Raw genomic sequence first — 20,129 nt, 5'->3', positions numbered from 1 at the left:
AAAACGTGTTTAACTTCGCCTATTCATAAGTCGCCGCGCCAGTGGCTCCACCCGGCGCGGCGCGGCGTGGTGATATTGAGTATGTGACTCAATAGTTTTGCTTCACAATAACACGGTGTCCCCACTCAAACATTTGCAATATCTTATGCCTCTAATGATGCAGGGAATATGACGCATAAATTTGGCGTTCATAACTATCGTTTCTATAGCGCGTTGGTCGAGCGGACAGAAATTAAAATTCTACGCCGCTGGGGCCGTAGGATCGTATCTCGCTTACGGCACAGCGATTTTTGTATGTTTTAAAAATAAATATTTTACATTTGTTTGTTGAATTCATTGCTTTAAGTAATAGTAAGTCTGCGTTGTATTTTGGATGGAATATATTTACCGTCTACCCTCTAAAAATAACAAACCATATCTAAGCTAATTATTAGTTTAAGTTCACCGTCATAAATTCATAATGCTATTGACTAGCGGGCTTTCGATACGTTTTTAGACATTATACCAACTATTATAATAATCTGTGATTATACTTTGCGTTTATTGAGAGAGGAGTGCTTTTGTTTGTCAAATCAACATGAATCATTTGACTACACTTTTAAGAGCAGAAATCATTGTTTTGCATGAGCAAAACGTTTCAATTAGTGAAATTGCGAGACGTTTAAAGTTATCGGTGAGTAATTTTAATAATGTCGGGACATAATAATGTCGGGACACCTTTTCACACACGGTCGGTTAGCCCCATGGTAAGTTATTAATTAACTTGTGTTATGGGTGCTAACACAACTGATAAACTACATATAGCTACATATATACATATTGATAAATACATATTGTAACACCCAGACCACGGCCAACAAGCATGCTCATCACACAAATGTCGACCGAGCCGGGAATCGAACCCGGGACCTCAGGTTCGGCGGTCCGGCATGGTGACCATTGCGCCATCGAGGTCGTCAATTTTATTTTATTATTATACTAATATGTAATTTAATAATATTAAATGTCATATTAACATAATATATTTATATATACTGTGATTATTGTTATGTGATTATAATATGAAGTTTAATATTATTAACTTACATATTATATATATGTAATATATATATACAATGACCATTATATATATTATATACATATAATATATATATTATTATATATATATATAATATTATGTTACTTTGATTTAGATTTGTATGTAATGTAATCGATTGCTGTTATTTATATCAATATTTAATTATTGTTCACAGAGAAGTACTGTGCAATTGTGGGTTCATCGATATGCCGATACGGGAAACATTGATCCTCGCCGACCGGGACCGAAGGCTGGATTTGCATACACAGAAGCCAATGCGCGGCACCGTGATATAGTTTCTGCGCATATGGCTGAGCCTTTCCTCAGCACTCGTTCCATGGCGACTAAACATGATGTGACACTACAAACTATAAGGAACCACTTGCATGCAGCTGGTGTGAAATGTCGTAGGCCAGCTAAGAAAATTTTACTATCCGACATTCACAAACAAAACCGGGTACGCTTCGCAAAAGAATATTTGGATTTTGATTGGTGCAATAATATATTTAGCGATGAAAAATGTTATAAGTCGGACAAGGATGGTCGCAAAATACTTTGGCGAAAGGATGGTGACCGCTATAACTCAAAAAAATTTCTTCCATACAGGTCTAGTGGCGCACCAATTGGCTATTAATAAAAATATCAGGGGGTAATGAAATTTGTTTTATGTGAGTGATGTTATTGTTAGTAAGATTACAATTTAAGATACTTGCATCTTAATAATTATCTAACTTACTAACATGTTTATTCATATCACTAATAAATTAATAATTACCCACTGAATATGAAAAATAACGCTAATTCTTGTCCGACTTAGAATAGTTTTGTCATACATAAAACTTATTAATTTGTGATTATAATATAAATAAACCTAGTCAATAAATATTGTTGCTTTCTTAATACAAATGTTGTTGTTTAATTTATACTTCCTTATTAAAATCTAGATTAATATTCGTATTTTATTTACAATAATAAAAAAATACATAATGAAAATAAAAAATGGTTTTAGTTATGAAAAAAGTCTATGCAGATGTGAGACTCGAACATAAAACTTCCGAATCGCTAGACGAACGCTTCTACGCCTCGGCTACGAGCCTTCATAGTCTTGTCATTAAATTTTAACTTCATATTCTCATCAGCATAATAGTGAAAAGAAATTGCAAGTGTGTGCGTGCACAACGGGTTATTGAGGTTTGTATCCAATAACCCGTTGTGTACGCACATTAATAAACAGGCGAAGTAATACACGCGTGAACTTTACGCACACTAACATGTATGTTTCTCTTAATACCACCGCGCCGCGCTGGGTGGAGCCACTTGCCTGCCCAGCTAATTATTTTGCAGAGTGTACTTAGTCCATGGCAGAGTATGTGACTGAACTGTTTTTACATAATGAAAATTGAACTTGTACCGAAATTAGTTAGGCTAAATCGCTTGCCTGAAAGAGTAGATTTAAAGAAACTGGCAGTTTGTCTGCATGCTTATTTTTGCTAGACCGAGGTCTCTTAGTAAAAGTAAAATTTTAACAACAGGAAATTCTTATACAAACCTTCAAATAGTTATGCTGTAAAATATAAAAGAAGACCTGTACGTGGTTAAGCTTAACATAAATAGTTATATTACTGTAGTTTTCTTCTTATGTACTAATCTCAGCAATAAAGATATTAATTAATGTTTTATTACAAGAAATGTGTTTAATATATAAGGAAATAGATGAAACAGAAAGTGAGAATCATGTAACATCTCGCTATTACAACTGATGTAAAATCATTATCGGGTTTATATATTCATAAAAAAACATTAACTGGTAACGTTTTATTTAAATAAAATTTTATTTCATATAAATAAAATATCATCATAAAAGATTACACTGTATGTATACTTCCTATTAGCACAACGTGGCTGTTTACTTTAATAAAATATAAAAATAAGAATAGGCTGAAACCCGCGTAAAACCAAAAGATATTGCAAATCCATAGATGTAAACAAAGAAACTGTTTAAGAAAATTAAAGCTCTTAAGACGAAATAATATTTTTAAAACCATCAATTTCTTCCGTCCTAAATTTTTACAAACTCCGCGTCGCTTCCATATTTCCCACTTCCTTGTTCTGTACGTCACCAAAGCGAAGACTAAATCGTGTAATGCGTTTGTTAAACAAAGCTGCACGTTAGTTTCAGTGTTAATTAATGTCCCCCTCTCAGTTCGCGAACCCTATTATAACTGAAATGTATAATGTAGCCAGCTAAGTAATTCTGAAGAGTTAGTGTGACAACCAGACATATAAAGGGGTACCGCTCTTGTCCAGGTAACTCGGTTGAGGGGGTCGTACAGGTAGTCACTATATGTATAACACTTATTTGGTACTCAGCTGCTGCTCATGAAACTAGAAGTCAACCCTAACATCATATAAAGGCACGGCCATGGGTCAGGCAGATGATTAAGTAATAAGTTAAAACATATACCGTCTTACCACAAAAACTTTTAAACGTCAGTTTATGCCTTGTCTAAAAAAATGTCAAATTATGACGTTGACATATGGTTCATTTTGCAGCCAAAATTTTATTAGACAAGTGTAAAACAGGGTTTAAAGTTTTTGTAGTAAGGCCCATAAAGCTTTACAGCTTTTAAGTCTTCAATAGTTGAAAGAGTGGTCTATTGTAAAATACATCTAATGTAATCCAGACTTAAAGATAAACTAAAGAAAACTATAATTGAAAACCCAAAAGTTTCCTTGTACGATAGGGTCATGTTATACTTTAATTGTTTTACTTCAAATACTTGCCTATTTATTTAGGCACATTTCTATATAACCCGTGTAAAAACTGACTGGTACTTTTCCAGAATTTGGTTTTCATTTACGTTTACTTTTCAAGGTTCTTTTATTCGTTTTGTATTAGATCAAAAAATAGGTTTAACAAGCTAGAGTTTCCATGTCTTTTGTACCGTGAAATTATACATACATATCAATACCTACATTGCATACGTTTCTGTAGATACCTATAGCTTGACTACGCTGAAATTACGTTACCCCAAGGCATTTTTGGCGCACTTAGAATGAGCTAGTGGTCTTTATTTCAGCTCAAGCAAGCTATACCTACTATCCTTTTTAATATGCAATTAAGAGGCGTGGGTATCGCATTCCTAATTACAGTAGAGGTGTAAAGGCAGAATTAATGTTACCAAAGCCACACCGATAACCTGTGAACCCTGACTTAGACACGTGCGTGTCGCCTCGTGTCAAACTCGTGAGCTAAACGACGCTTGAAACGCCAAAACATTTACGTTCAGGCATGCATAATAATAATTATGAAGGTATTTTAGTAAGTACATACAAATAAATTTTGCTTAAGACATTAAGCAAAATTTTGGTCGGGGTACGGGATTGCTCGAAAGAGTTACCGCGGCCCTGGTACATAAAGGAGTTAAGAAGGAACATGGTGGGTTTAAGTCAATAAGCGTCTGTCATTTGATGATTTTCAATAAGACGTTGAGCAATATCGCCTAGTAAAAGCGTAACTTAATTGATAACATCTTAAAGAAATCTCAAATATTGGAAAGTAATCTATTGCCATAGAAAAAGTATAAAACTAGAAACTAGTTAACTAAACAAAAAAATATTCAGAGACAATCCAAATTGAACGAGCAGTAAAAGTGAAGATTGTAAAGACTTTTGCTTTCACATGCCTATTGACTTTTTTAAGGCGATTGAAAAAGATAAATATGGCTGATCCATTTTTTGGACAAAACCAAATATACCTAAATCTTTTATTTAAGAGAGAAAATCTCTGCCTGCTGACTGTACCACCATATTTTAGCCAAGCTTTTTGTCTACCTATACAAAAATAGCTTTTCTTTCAAAACCAGGAAATACTGTAATTAAATTAGCTAAAACTTCGGAAACAGTAAAAACAGCAAATCACTGATATTTTTTATCGGCAGCAGTTTTTATTTCTGTTTTTGTCCTACATCTTCGTGAGAAAATGTTGTGACTGTAACTACGTGCATTACTTGTTTCACTATCTAGACGCTTGTGGAATACATTGTCAACTTTATTGTCGTAACTTTAAAGTTCAATCTTGCATAAGACTTATGGCTCAGAAGTTGTGGATGACTTTGCTGTATAGGTTTACAATAGATAGCTTGTTAGGTACAAGGTTTCCATTCGTTGTTCGATCATGCAGAGTAGGTACACAGTCGGCGACATGTAAGCGACTTGACTTTTGCTACAGATGTTTATTAAGCTGCTTTTCTATTGTATAAGACTTGCAACAAAGTTTGACGTCACAACAAACGAAGTTCTCGTATGCAATATGCAACTTTCATGGAGTTTTACGTTTCCACTGCAGAAAGCTGCATGGAACTTCAATCATGCATGCAGACTGCACAGGAAGGACTAAAGTACTAGCTTTTGCTTACTGTTAAAAGATTTACTGCTGTTTTAGCCAATTAAAATCTTATCTAGGTATTTTTTGTCTTCACCTTGCGTATGTGGTTAAGGAAAACGGACTTGAAAAATAAATAGCACCTCTCGCTGCTAAAAATCGAATAGATAAATATATCTATTTACCTAGCTAAAAGTGAATCCTTTACAAACAGACACTCAAGCATTCATCGCAATCATTAATTTGGACAGCAAAGGTTGCGCACCTCGTTAATGTAATGAGTCATTAAGCATTGACATTGTCAAAACACCATTATATAGTAGTCATTCAAACCCTACAACGCCTATTAAAATACAACTCACGGGATAAGTTATATTAAAAACAATCATTAATCTTTCATAACAACCGCATTAGTTGAGAATAAACCTTATTATCAAACTTCTAAAACAACCAGCAATTAATATCTAAGCCCAATTATTATCCGTAAACCAACAATGAGGAAATATACACACGTAAACGTATCATTTGTAAATGTCAAAACTCACAAAGGACCTGTCAAAATTATTAACGAAACTTTCAATAGAAATACACATACGTATGTGTTTTAGACAAAACGGGCTATTTGTCTCTGTTACAAATAGTTCAAGGTGTTTGTATTTCCGTGGGCTGCGACAATTTATTATGTCCTGTCTTGGGGTGTGCCCTTCGTAACACTTTCAGTTGTCTGTCACTGCTCTCTTGGCTTTGAAGTGCTCGAACATGGACGTAAGTTATGACTCCAAATGCATACGATCACGACTGCTTCTTGTTGCTGTTTGTTTGGTCCATGTTATAGTAAAAAAGGAGTTAATTACTTGACAAAAATTAAAAATGCAAAGCTATCGGACAATTTTTAATTTTTTTCTGACCTAATTTTTATTAAAGTGATATCAGTCATGTTTCTCCACATTTTACCTTAACAGTAACCAGAACATTCCACCGTGAAGGTCATAAGGAAAAATAATAATTATATTAGCAATCGCTACCTCTCACACTTGTACCACGCGCGGTCACAGCCGCAGATCACGATTAGGGTCAAGCTTCAAGGTCTACCGTTACATAATTCTTCAAACATTTTGCGTCAATAATCGATACTATATCGATACCTACTCGACTACATTGTTAACCGACATTTGATCGATTGATCGACATCACAATAGAGAATCGAAAAAATAAACAACTCGTTTTCACTGAACCAGCGAATCGAATAAGTCATTCAACTGTTTGTTTACTTTTTGCGTTCATAATACTGCGTGGGTATAAAAAACGAAAAAATGCTCTTATAACAAATAAATGTAACTATTTCGAGGCACATAAGATTTAAAAAACTCTCAATATACATTTGCAATTAGGAAATAAATTATACGTAATTCAGCCAACACCACAAAGTACCTATTGTTCGCACACAAATATTTAGAAATATTATTTCAAAATTAACCAAAATTTTACAATTCCTCTTTTGTTATAGAAAAACCATTCACTATTCTTGCCATTTAAGTGTCAACCTTCAAATGCTTATTCCATAAATAGTTTGAAAACTGTTGCGGTAACTTGCATAAATTTTTCACAATAGCATCGTGACTAAGGCACTCGACTCACTTCCAAAAATATTAGTGAGTAGCAAAGACTTACAATGCAACACGTTTGGTTTAGGAAATAATGAATTTAACCGCTGACCTTACACCACTGTAGTTTATCTCAAACTTCGGTATATTTTTAGTGGTTAGGTATAATGTAAAACGCTAGTTAATTTAAAAATTAGATAATTGCTTTCATTTTCCCCGAACGACTGTAAAAAACTACTGTAAAAAAAAATTGTTTCAATTCACAAATTCAGCTGTGCCTACTTAAATTAAAATAACTACAAACAAAACGAGCAAGCAATTAGTTAACAACATAGATTGGATCCCATAAATTGATATACAGTCGTGACACGCACGTTATTTTGAAGTAACACACGATACCATGTCAGTTTCGACCTATTGCAGTTATCAATAGGTTTGTTTACTAATTAAAGATGGACGACTTGCTATTATTTGCCCTTTTTTTTCCGACGTCAAAAATCTTCAAATGACCCCTCCCGCTGTGGGTTAGCAGCAGTGAGGGAGTGTCAGACTCTTACTGACTAAAAACCGTCGTGTTCCGTCATAGGCCGTTTATGTACCAGGGCCGCGGTATCTCTTTCGAACAACCCGCAGCTTATTATTTGCCCTTAATCAAAGAAAAAAACCGTTTACATTTGATGGTTTTAGTATCGCAAGGACAGTAAGTACATACGTACGTCGGATTTATGCAAAAGCGAAAAACATTAACGATATTGGAAAATGAAATAGTTGGCGTGTGTAACAAAACTAACTAATATAGAATAATACGAAATCAAATACGCGTCAATAGATCTCTATAGTCCAATCTACATTCAGGATATTTGAAGCGCTGATACATTCCGATATCCAATTGATTTATATTGTTCGATAACAATCGCAAATTTACACTGCATGATTATCAAAATAACTATCTTTTGGCGGGAGAATCAAACGCACCACTCAGCAAATATCATAAATATCACATTGTATCACCTTGATATTTTGCTTCATCTGTATTCGCTTTTGATAACCTTTTACTTCATAATAAACAAAAGAATATCAGAGTACCAATATTTCAAAACAATAACTTGATATCTTAGTTAACATTGAAATAGGCGTAAACTTCAAAACTCTTGCCTAACTTTAATGAAACCAAGCCTTAATTTAATTTAAGAAAATTTTGCTTCATTGGTTGTACAACTTGTTATTACAAAAATAAGGTTATTTAATCATAATGATGGCAGTGGGTTCTATAGTGGCTTTGCGAAAGAAAAATGATATGATTGACTTGGAATCAATCAAAAATAATGAGTACTTCACTTTCATATGACGTCTTCAAAGCTGTGGCGTAATTATACCATTAGATCGCCTACTAACACCATAATTAAACAAATATAAACAAACCACAATACAATCACGTCCGATTGACAAGTACCGCGATCAATTATAACTGTTATTAGACAGTTTGAGTTCATTGTCAACCAATGACCCTCCGACACTTAGTGCCAAAGTATTCAGGCCAGTTATTAAACATAATCACGATAGCAACTGATAGGTTACGAACGCGAAGTACGTTTAGCAAATGACCTGTCACAGGGACAATTGATTCATGAATTTAATTTAGATACGAACGGTCCGGTAGCCAGTTCTTGTCATTAATTTCGATACGTGTTTGATAAATACCGCTTTGTTTGAACTTGTACTGTTGTTATTACAAAGGGCACACGACCATTTAGTCATGGTAACCAAATGATATCTGATAACGTAAAAATCAAGGGTTCATTGTGAAATGCAATTATATTTTATTGACGGTCGTAAATTGTGTAAATTGAGCGAGCTTTGAATGCGTGTGTTGCTGGGCCTCGATTTTCTCCCCGCCTCTAGAGAGCTATTTAAGGTAGGATTTGAAATGGTTATCATAAAAGCACCATTTGATTTTAAAATATAGTAGGTACCTATAATATATCCTGTTATGAAGAAATGGTAATGTCGTATCTACGATTCTGAGCATGTCGTAATCCGGCAAATAAAAAAACCTTTTCGCAATTGCCTTAAACATGCAATGCTTATATTGTCACAGATAGAACAATAGTACATCTACCCACATGGCTTGCCACACTGTATGCGAATAGGGGCGTACCTGCATATGCTGCATTCGCTCTCGCATGGCCCACGTCTCTGAGGTCAATGTTAAACAATTAAATATAAACATACATCATAATTGATGTAACGAATTGCATAACAATAAAATTCATTGTTTACTCACAGTTATTTATTTTTCATGTACGCATGTTTCAAGGCAGGCGTGGGCAAGCCTATAAAACAATATATTGTAAAGGTCACATCGTCGTACAAATGAAGCTTCTTTTAAGGTATGGAACATCTTCCAGTTATCTTTTGAGTACTGTTTTCAATATTTATGCTCAATAAACTGGCACCACAACCACACTGGCACCCAATAAAATGACGTTTTTGTTCTAATTAAGCTCTTACAGCAACTCTTTCAAAATAAAGACTCAAGTTGTAAGTGCTAAAATTAAACACGTTTCAAGAGAGCTTTTACAGACACAAAGCTCACACAAACTGATACAATACTAAACTTATTAGTGTTCCATATAAGATTGCTTCATTTGAACTTTAACCCACTTCTAGTAGCTCTCTCTAAATATATTAAATGTTCAATTGCGCTAAATACCACCTATTGAGCTAAGGAGCAACTACAGCGCTCTAGACATTTACTTTAATTACATCTTTTGTAAGCAGCTGATAGTTTTAAACCTTTCAATAACAGTCTTTTTAGAAATCAATTTATTATTTTTAGTCAGTGTTTTGCAAGCAATTGTCAACTGTCTTGCAAAGTTGATTGATCTAAATTGGCTTTAGAATAAGTACATTACTTGTTAGTCTATCGTAAAAATGTCTTTGCATAGTTGGTAAATCACTTCAAAAATGTTCGTCTTCATAACACTCATTCACTAAATAATAGATGCTATCAAAATCTTTCAAAACAAAAGTAAGCAATGCCCATTGAAGTCAAAACAGCCTTTGGTAACCGCACCGTGATTAAAAATTAGCGTCCACCTCGATAATGTCGAACATTAGTATCAAAATCGTGTTTATAGTTGTCATAGCAACGCGTATCAGCCGCGAAATCTCAGCCGTATATTAATCTGTTATCTTAATGACTTACTGTACAACAATTAAATGCTTCAACAATACAATAAAGTAGTAATCTTATTGCTCTGTTTGGTTCATTAAAGTTTTGGCGCCGATTCGATAACTTACCGTTAGTTTATTCATTGAGATTGGTTCGTATTCACTGATTGAAATAGACTTTTGGTTGGGCTAAATAAATTAGATAATGCTTAGTATGCACAGTAAATCACATAAGGTGCTAACATTGTTTAACAAAATAGCAAAACATTGTAATTACCATAGTCTTCTTCTTTTTCTTCTTAGCGTTTATACCGTCTTGTGACGGGGTCCGCTTTCCGTATCTTCTTCTTCCACTTCGCTCTATCCTGGACATCTTCCGTAATTACCATAGTCTGCTATCTAATATTCTATTCTAAATGTCAAGTCAGTACAAAACGACTTTCATTTTTAATAACATCCGCTATGATTCACAAAGCTAGAATAATAACTTAAATAGCTTTTAAAATGGTCTTAATACCTTTTAAACGCCTTCATTTATCACTCAGCAGTAACATGGAATAAATCTCTAGACGGACAATCCAAAGCAATGAGCAAATAAGTATGACTAAAAATATCTTTAGTTACTTCTAATCCGATCTATTTAAATTTATTCGCGACTGTACCTGTTGATCCGGCATTCCAGTCATGACATTTGACATAAACCTTGAAGTCGCAGTGCCATGAAGGTTTGTCCATCTGTCGTGACCTGACATTGTTTAAAAGCCTGACACTGCCCGCCATTGTTAAACAACATTAATTACAACTCATAATACATTACTCTAATAAAGTTACAAAATAACACCGCAATAATAACTGGGCTGTGGGACTGTGAATAAAACACATTACAAATCTTTTGATTAAACCTCCAAGGGTACATTATAATAGGAATGAACAATCGAATTCAATTTCGAGTAAGTCACTTTCCAATGAATCGATTTCCGACGATGTAATGCCAGTTTCAAATAAAGACGTTGAGAAATTTGAATATCATTGGAATTGTCGTTATGAAAAATAGTGTAATAATGTTTATTGTTCACTTCTTAAATGAAAATGTTAGCTGTAAATATGAAAAGAATGGTGTGCCGGCTATGTCAGTTTTACTTAAAATTTATTCGTCAAAGCATTTCCCATTTTCAAAGTTTTCTCGTCTCTTTTAGCTTTGTCTTTGGCAAGGCAAGTCTGCTCGAGTCTTTTATGACGGTCCTTTTATTAACAACTTAGGTTCACGACTGGGTGTTATATACGAGAACTAATAAGAACGGGGCGGAAATTCTTAATTGTATGTACCTCATATTGCAGTGGGTTTCATTTATTAGCTAGAGGCAAAAGCTAAAATGAAAACAGCACATGCTGGTTATGTATAAAATATTTTCCGAATTTAACACAATATCCCAAGCTTCTAAAACAACATATTTCAAACTCTAGGTATAAATATCAAACTTAAGTGAATTTTTCCCTTTGATTATAATTAATGACTTGGATGATTGCATACATGCAATTCTACGAAATCCCAGATAACATCACATTAGATCATTCTTGCGAAACATTAGTAAACAACACGGTTAGCAGTTTTTTACACAAATTGTACGAATCAAGCCAAAAAACACTAAATTATTTGACATAGACTCATGATTAATAACGGCTTATTAAAAATCGATTACGCAATAAGGATAAGAATCATTAAGAAGGCATGGGGAATCGTGTAGTTTTTTTGAAGGGTTAACAAAAACTACCAACCAAACCCACTTTGATGTAAGCGCCTACATTAGCTTATTTAATGCCTAGATACCTTACAAAAACTACATCCTAGATTAAAAACACATATCTATCAAAAAGTTACAACGTTCAAAGATTTTCGAACGGCGATATCACACCGTGCCTAAACACAATATTTGCATCCCTAGTCCTTTGATCCTCGGCGTCCAGTTTTCCAAATTCGCGCAATAAATGCGTAGTCATGGTTAATGCATGTCCCGTTATTTTCGGCGCAGTCCCGGACATCAATCTGTCTCAGTTTGTTTGATTGGCACGCCTGATCCCGCGTCCCCGGGCATTTGGCCCCGGCACGCTTAACTGTGTGCCTGCTGATTTAATTATCTCTACGTACCAATTCATTTTTCAAGCTTCGGTTGTACCCGTGATGTACGAGGGTTAATGGTGGTTTGCTGGATTTTAAACTGAAATCTCGGATTGCTAAAAGGATTTATCGCTGTTTCTGCGGACCTTGGACATAATTAACGTTATTCGTAGTACTAACTAATCAGATAACATCTTTGTGTTTTATGTATTTAACACGTGTGTTTAACAAATGCAATAAGACAATTCGCAGTTTTACTAACAAAACAAACAAAGGCTAAACGTAGGTGACATTCCCTTCAAATGTCACGCAACTAATTTATTCATAGTTCATTAGTAAAATTAACGCTATTCCGCGCACCGAACACAGACAACAAACTTTTGAGATATTAACATGTGTTACTAGGATTATAAATTAACAATACAATTACAATTTACGTAGACTGTAATTCAGCTAGTGAAACTAACGTACCACGTACTAACTGTGTTATTCATAATCTCCGTGACGTAATCAATCTCGCGGTTGGTTCACATCAAATATAAACAATGTTTGGAAATGCTAGTTCAAAGACAATGTAATTACAATTCCGAGTAATCAGACAAATTAATTTCAGTTGAATTTTGATGTTAGATACCGTTTTTACGGCAAATTACTTATCATGGATTGTGGTTTAAGTAAAAAGTGTGGCATATTTATGCTTTTTGCAGTTTGTTTTTGAATAGTTTGATTGCACAAACTGGTCTGCGATTATTTATTTTGAGCTGTTTTATCTTTTGCTATTTTAATGTTATGCAGATCGAATAGAGGAGTAAAACATGCATGATTTTTGTAAACACGTAGATATTGGCGATCACGACTGTTTAGTGATCTATGTAACCTTTATATTCATACACAACACCGCTTGTACCACGTAAAGTTATAAATATCTTCAAAACGCCACATCATAAATGTAGCACAGTAACTTATGACCCTTTGACCACAAAGAATGCAGTAAACGCTTACATTGCCAACACGCTACAGTGCAAACTGCCACTCTTATGCCCTTCCCCTATAACAATCTCTAGACTAAGGTGTCGTTATTAGACTACCCGCAAACGGCAGACTGAACAGTCGGCCAACAGTGGGCAAAAATTTTCTTTAAATAAAATCTTGACACCATTTCATCTTTTCAGTCGCTCTGATATCGGCCGAACACTTTTGATCTTTGTAATGTGCGCATTACCATTCGATTCCATATACATTTTTGAGTCCCAAAAAACTGTCGGCCAACTATATAAAAGTTGTTAGTATGCGGCTACTGCGGTGTCGTTATTATATATCTACGTTTACTTATACACAAAGTCACGATGTTCGTATGCCTGGAGGCCAATCAGATAGAACTTTACCCTTAGTACCTACCAAAGGTCCTTTATTAATTCCCAGTATTCTAATTTTAAGTTACTAATTATAAAATACGTATTGCACTTGAAGACAGCTAATTCTGATCAGTTAGAAAACGATAAAGTATTTCGTTTACATACATAATACTAAAAATATAGCTGAATGGTGATGGTTTTTAATATATAAAATACACACATAACTGAAAGCCTGATCGAGTACATATTGAAACTGATATTGAAGTCCCTTATAACGTATTCAATATTAGACATGCGTTTTGAAGACAAAACTATGTTGAATTAGTTTCAACCACAGCTCTCGACACGAGACCTATTGAACTAATGCCCTTATATTTTAGCCAAAGACTTTAAATCGATTTATGGAACCCAAAAGAGACACAGTCTGGTTTTCAATCATTCGAATGTGAATGGAATGATCTATTGAAGATTAACCTGTATTCATTGGATGTTTACATGCAATAGCTTTTTGTCCTCAGCCTCTGTCAAAAATATGGATTTTGTCTGTTTGCACACTTTAATGAATTAACTTATATAAAAAGAAAAGGTGAAGGTTGTGACGTATAAGGAAGTTCAGGAGTTGGCACTAGATAGGTGTAAACGGAAGGAGCTGCACCGACAAGAGCTGGGCTCTTAAATGAATGATGATGAAAAACATTTGTCTCTCTTGATCAGATATATAGGTAAAAAACTAAAAATGCATCCAACAAAAGAAAATCTTGTATCGCAATTTAATTCCATTTTCATGTGAAACATAGGACATCTGCTTGCTTGCATGCACGCATTTTGCACTTGTCAACTGAAAGAAATGGGCCGACATTCTTAGGCAACGTGCCAGTTTTCTCGCAACATTTATATGTAATTTTCTACGATATTTTATTTGCAATAGTGTAGTGTAGCGAGTATTATTTACAAACCATTTTAGGACTTTTCTTTCTTAAAATGTGTATTTTACTTAAAGAAAAAAATAACATCTAATAGTTTGTAAGTGCGAGGAACTATTTAATTATGTACCCAGTAGATTCAGTTGCACTATTTAATTTTGAATTCTCTCTGGACTACATGTACGAAATAACACTCTAAATACCTACCTAAAGTTATATAGTTAACTCACGTTTCTAAGTATAACAAAACGTCGTCCCATTTTCGAGTGTGGCGCTCCGTTTTCGTGACATCTTTTGTAAGAACACGCCATCAACAAGCCTTGCAGTAAGTCTGTGCTATGCAAGCTCTGCTTCTCCCAAATTGAAAACTAAGCCACCCTTGCTTACAACCACGTCATCAAAGAAAAACAGTCCAAAGCTTTAAAAAAATACGAGCCTTTGCACATCCGTAAGCGTTTAGTGTGGTTGCATCATTTTGACATTACGCATTTATTTATGGTTAGCTGTAATATTAAAATTAATAACTGGCAGCTATTAACAATAGTGACGGGTATTATAGTTCGGCCATTCAGAGAATGCGTTCCTGACACGTCGCGATTGAACTGACGACGTAACTACATTCATTGATTATTGATATAATAATGTTGTTTTAATGCTCCTCAATTGTTAAAACGGTAAACAACCAGCAAAAATATTTTTATCGTAACTGCAACGCCATTGCAAAGTTACGTCGTCAGTTCAATCGCGACGTGTCAGGAACGCATTCTCTGAATGGCCGAACTATAGTACCTAATGACTTATTCCTATTAACAAGCTTCTAATATGACGAAAACTCCAAGTGAATAAACATTTGTTATTCAAAAGAGGTTGTATATCTAACTAGTCGCACATTGTAATTCTGGCCGCCAAGAAAATACATAAGTAATCAATTTTCGAAAACACCAACATAACCTTGAAAATGTTTACATCGAGACCTACATTCTAATAACCTTTTAACACAAAGAAATGTAGTTCAGTGTTCGCTAGAAACATTTGTTGCGATCGGCAGTCGTCACAGTTTTGCATAATAATAGCACAATGGTTTGAGTGGTACGAAACGTTGTTACAAAACGAAAGAAACACCTCCTTGGTAGCGCCACCCTAACCGCGTCACTAGTGATGTTACACCTCTCATAAATACCGCGCTGTTTTCTGACATATCGAATGTCCTATTACGAGTTATGCGGTAACAACCAGTTCCAACTTTCAATAGCAAACAGGTATAAGAAGTGTAGTTCTAGGCTAGGTTTCTGGTTTTCAAACCTGCCGTAATGTCTGGAATTAAGGCGGCAACTGTTGGGTTTCCTCGACGCATAGTCTACAATGCCTAACAATTTTTAATAACTTCAGAACAACTTTGCTATAGAGTTGAAATAAAATTTATTGTTGATTTTGACTGACACCTAAAGCTCATTGCAAAGAAATACTTACCGTCTCAGATAGCATGCCCATCACTAGCATACCTTGCTCATGAATTATTCGATATTGTGACACTCGCAGCCTGCCCCTATTCTATCGTCACGTGATTCATCTGATTGAATCGAATGAATCAAAGTATCTAATTCTTTGAAACGTAAAACTCTCGAATTGACAACCTTTTAATGGTGCGAAATAAACAAATTAATTAAAATTAGTGATCGTATTTATTTTTAGTTTTAAGTACTTTATCTCAAAAACATAGCTTTAAAATAATATTATTTATTCAACATTTAATCCACAAAAGTATCAAAATGTCTCAAGTACGTCTTCTCTGAAAACGAAGACCCAATTTAAGTGGGTACGAATAGCATCCGTCTTTAAAATCCAATCAAGCCAACCACGGGTATGAAAATTAATTTCCGTACGCTCTAAAAATAAAAATCTGAGTGTGCCCAAACGGTGCCTGAAGTCAGAATATTAATTGAGCAAAAAAAACCTCCCTTGATCCACTCCGACCTGACAAATAAATATTCTTGTATATTTTAGCGAACGATTAACATATTTTTTTTTTTCAGTTTCTACGAAGAAGTTCCTCACTGAAGTATACTTCATAAAGGTAAGCGTTTAAATTAATTTCAAAATTGTGATATAACTTATATACATTAAGCAATGTTCGCGAATTTATAAAATACCTAAATAATATAGGGTAGAGTAAATATCTTTAGGGATCAGATTTCTGATTTCAATTTACTGAAGCCAGCGGCGGGAATTATTTTGCAGGTATGATTACAAAAATTTTATCGAAAATACGTACAGTTTTCGCACAACAAGTTCTAATTCTTTTTTTAATATTTATGAGTTCACTGAACTCACGACTGTTGTTTCGATAAGCCTATATATGCATTTAGAACTTTTAGCTTCGGTGAATATCATAATGTTAAAAAGTTATCTTGACCGTTTAGACGTTTTGTACGCTCATTCACAAGTCTTTATTAAGATAAACTGATTGTAGACAATTGTAGACAACTGGTTGAGCATTGCCATCCAACGTGGCAATGCTGCCAGCCTTCTGGGTACATTACCGGTGACAGCGATGAGGAGCAATTTTTTGATGCAATGTATTAGTTTTAAGTTGTATATATAAGTTTATTTCTAATTTTTAAAATTAATGTAAATATTATGTAAATACTTGTAGACAATTTTAATTCTCACCTAATGTAATACATGGAATCAGATATTTTCAACGTGCACAAATCCTTACATGCTTATAGCAAAATTCATAATTTATTAATTAAAGTTTAACCAAGACACGGCATTAATTCAAATCAGCAACGCTTTTGATCTCAGTAATTAATTTAATTCATGTAACATTCAATCTATGGTACAAATTCTATAAGAGAATTCCACCGAGTCGTGCCAATTAATAATTAACAATACTCTTATTTACTTCTGAAATTTAATTATGTCATTAAATTTTAATAGAAGGCATTTTAATTTTAAACAGTTTAGCATTTAATATTAACTGTTATTGAAAATTCTATATCTTCATTTCCATTTTGAATTACCTAAGGAAATATGTTCCCGGAAATATTCCATCAAGTTTAATAAAACCAATCCGGGATCAAGCAATCACTATATGCATAAATTTAAAATCCCAAACACCGAAGGGGCGTCACAGATTAACATAAACATAGAGACATGATGTCCCTTCCATTAAAAACGTTTGGCCGCAATGAAACCGACAACTAATACCCAAATATATCGATACGAATAAGGTCCCAATGATAATCCCGTCAGTGTAATTAAGCGGGAGGAGTTAAAAGGTTGGTTGTCAATATAGGGGCGAAGGGGGCTAAACGGATTAGGGTAAACTGTATAAAGAGCCTTTTGTATCCAAAATTAAATGTCAACCGATGTCATTATTCAGCCTCCGGTTGACACGCATACGATCGGTGCCGTCTGCCGCCGATGCTGGGAACCCAGAGCTTTTATACCCAACGACTTCATTATTATTTTAGGCTTCCGATTAACAATATGGAACAGATAAACTTCAAAATGACGTGTGGTGGCAGCTACGTAGCACTATGAATGACATTAAAAGCTCACTGGGCCTCTTATTAAAATAACAATGTGTCTTTGAAAAATAACGTAAGGTCATTGAGCAACAAAAGCACGTTCGGCGCGAAGAAATAACCCGTAATTATTTGTGATTGATATAGTGCAACAGTTATAGACATATTGTCAGTCCATCGACGTCAAGTACCATTACCAGTGGCATTGGCACTCTGCCGAATTCCCTTGAATAATCTCAAACAATTACATAAGATCGTGAAGCCGTCGTCCCTTCTAAAAACCATCATTAGCTAACCCATTAATTATACTCGCAACGGCTGTCGAAGATGCCGCCAAACCAAACTTTGTGTTGTGGAAATATTAAAATATTACCAAGACTTTGATCCAATTTCCACAAACAATAACACTGTGTTCCATAATGGCGCAGTCGCCTCAACAAATTATGAAACACATTTATAGGTAACACGACAGATAATTCACGTATGCGGCAATAATATTGCAGAATTATTGGATAACGTGACATAAAATTATACGGTCGCATCACGGGTCCAATTTTCATAACGAGTCAAATAACAGGGGAGAGCACGGCGAGCCCGCGTACTTACGATTTCCATTCGTTTATAACGTTAAGCGCGATTTTCCGTACTATCCTTTAATGCATATTGTTATTGAACACGATAAAATTAACGGTCCGATTCGTATTCACAGTAACGGCATCTATTTTTAAACTAGTACCTAAATAAATATATGTACGTAAAAAACATACGTTACTCGTAATTGAACTTAGACAGCATAATAAATGCTTTTTTTTCTAAATCAAGTAAATCGCTCTGTCAGTCTCACGTAATAGAATGCAAATGGGATTTTTCGTCAAGATACAGACGCTTGATAAATTAAAGTTTAATTTACGTGCTTTTTATCTACCTACCGAGTTACGCCTGCGGCTTCACCTTGAAGGAAAGTTGGAGAAAAAACGATGCAGATTTGGCAATAAATTGTCTCAGTCGAAATCTTTAGTTTTGTTTTTAGAGAGACACTTTTAAAAGTTCTAAGAAGATAACCCTACTCAGGTGATCGCTAATCATGGAGATTATTTTAATACACACATAGGTACCTGCTATAAATTTACCTATACCAACATAGAATACATTACATAAGTTCTAGTAACTAAATTATATGTTTCGGATAGTTACACGCGAAACCTTGATTCATGCGACATCAAACACACAACGATTCCCAGAGCTGCCACTCACGCACACAAAATTGATTTATTAGCACCGTTAAACGATAATAGCAAACATTATTAGCAAACCCATAAATTAGGAACGAGATCTAAATGTAGGAATATTAAGACCGCATTTAGTAGCGCTCCTAGACATACGCATTCAATAGATTAGACACATGAATGCTGGCTAATCCCGAAAGGGATAGGGATATGCTGCGTATTAAATAATAATACCTACTTTTGAATAAGGGGATCTTAGATTAACATATTATCTGGTATTTCTCGGAGGGTCGTCATAATCCCTTTTCCTCCTTGCGGAATAAGCAATGTTACTAATGTACACTGCTATACTATAGCAAAGTTTACATGTCATACCATGTTTTGTAAAGAAAAAGAAACATAGATATGTACATAATAGAAAATACGCAATCAAAGGCTGCTATCTGTACTGATAATAAATAATTTCTGTTAGTAAGATACTGCGAACAACAATGACTAGATAATAATGAAAATTGAATAATGGAGTAAGTTTATTCATTCATATGTATATTCCATTGATAATATTCATAGTACAAAGTGGTTAGCTTAATATAATTTACTCAAACATAATTATAATAATACATTATTATCACTAAACATACATGAAACTCCTTCCTATTTAAAATAGGAAACATTTTAGTCAGTTAGCACGTAGGTACTGCAGAGACTAGTATTTGCTGAAGTCAAACAAAATTGTCCG

At 34.5% G+C, this 20,129-nt stretch overlaps 1 protein-coding gene across 5 annotated transcripts in view; it reads left to right on the top strand.

Moving 5' to 3' along the window:
• Nucleotides 1-20,129, top strand: part of LOC124632428 — a 124,067-nt gene that overhangs the window by 64,283 nt on the left and 39,655 nt on the right. For all 5 annotated transcript variants that reach the window (XM_047167267.1, XM_047167269.1, XM_047167271.1 and 2 more), the window contains one exon: nucleotides 16,668-16,708. The gene's annotated coding sequence lies outside the window, so the exon portion shown is untranslated. The remainder of the gene's footprint in view (nucleotides 1-16,667; nucleotides 16,709-20,129) is intronic.

Source organism: Helicoverpa zea, chromosome 8 (genome assembly GCF_022581195.2).
Source record: "Helicoverpa zea isolate HzStark_Cry1AcR chromosome 8, ilHelZeax1.1, whole genome shotgun sequence".
In the NCBI taxonomy this organism is placed as follows: domain Eukaryota; kingdom Metazoa; phylum Arthropoda; class Insecta; order Lepidoptera; family Noctuidae; genus Helicoverpa; species Helicoverpa zea.
This window is presented reverse-complemented; position numbering and strand designations above follow the sequence as displayed.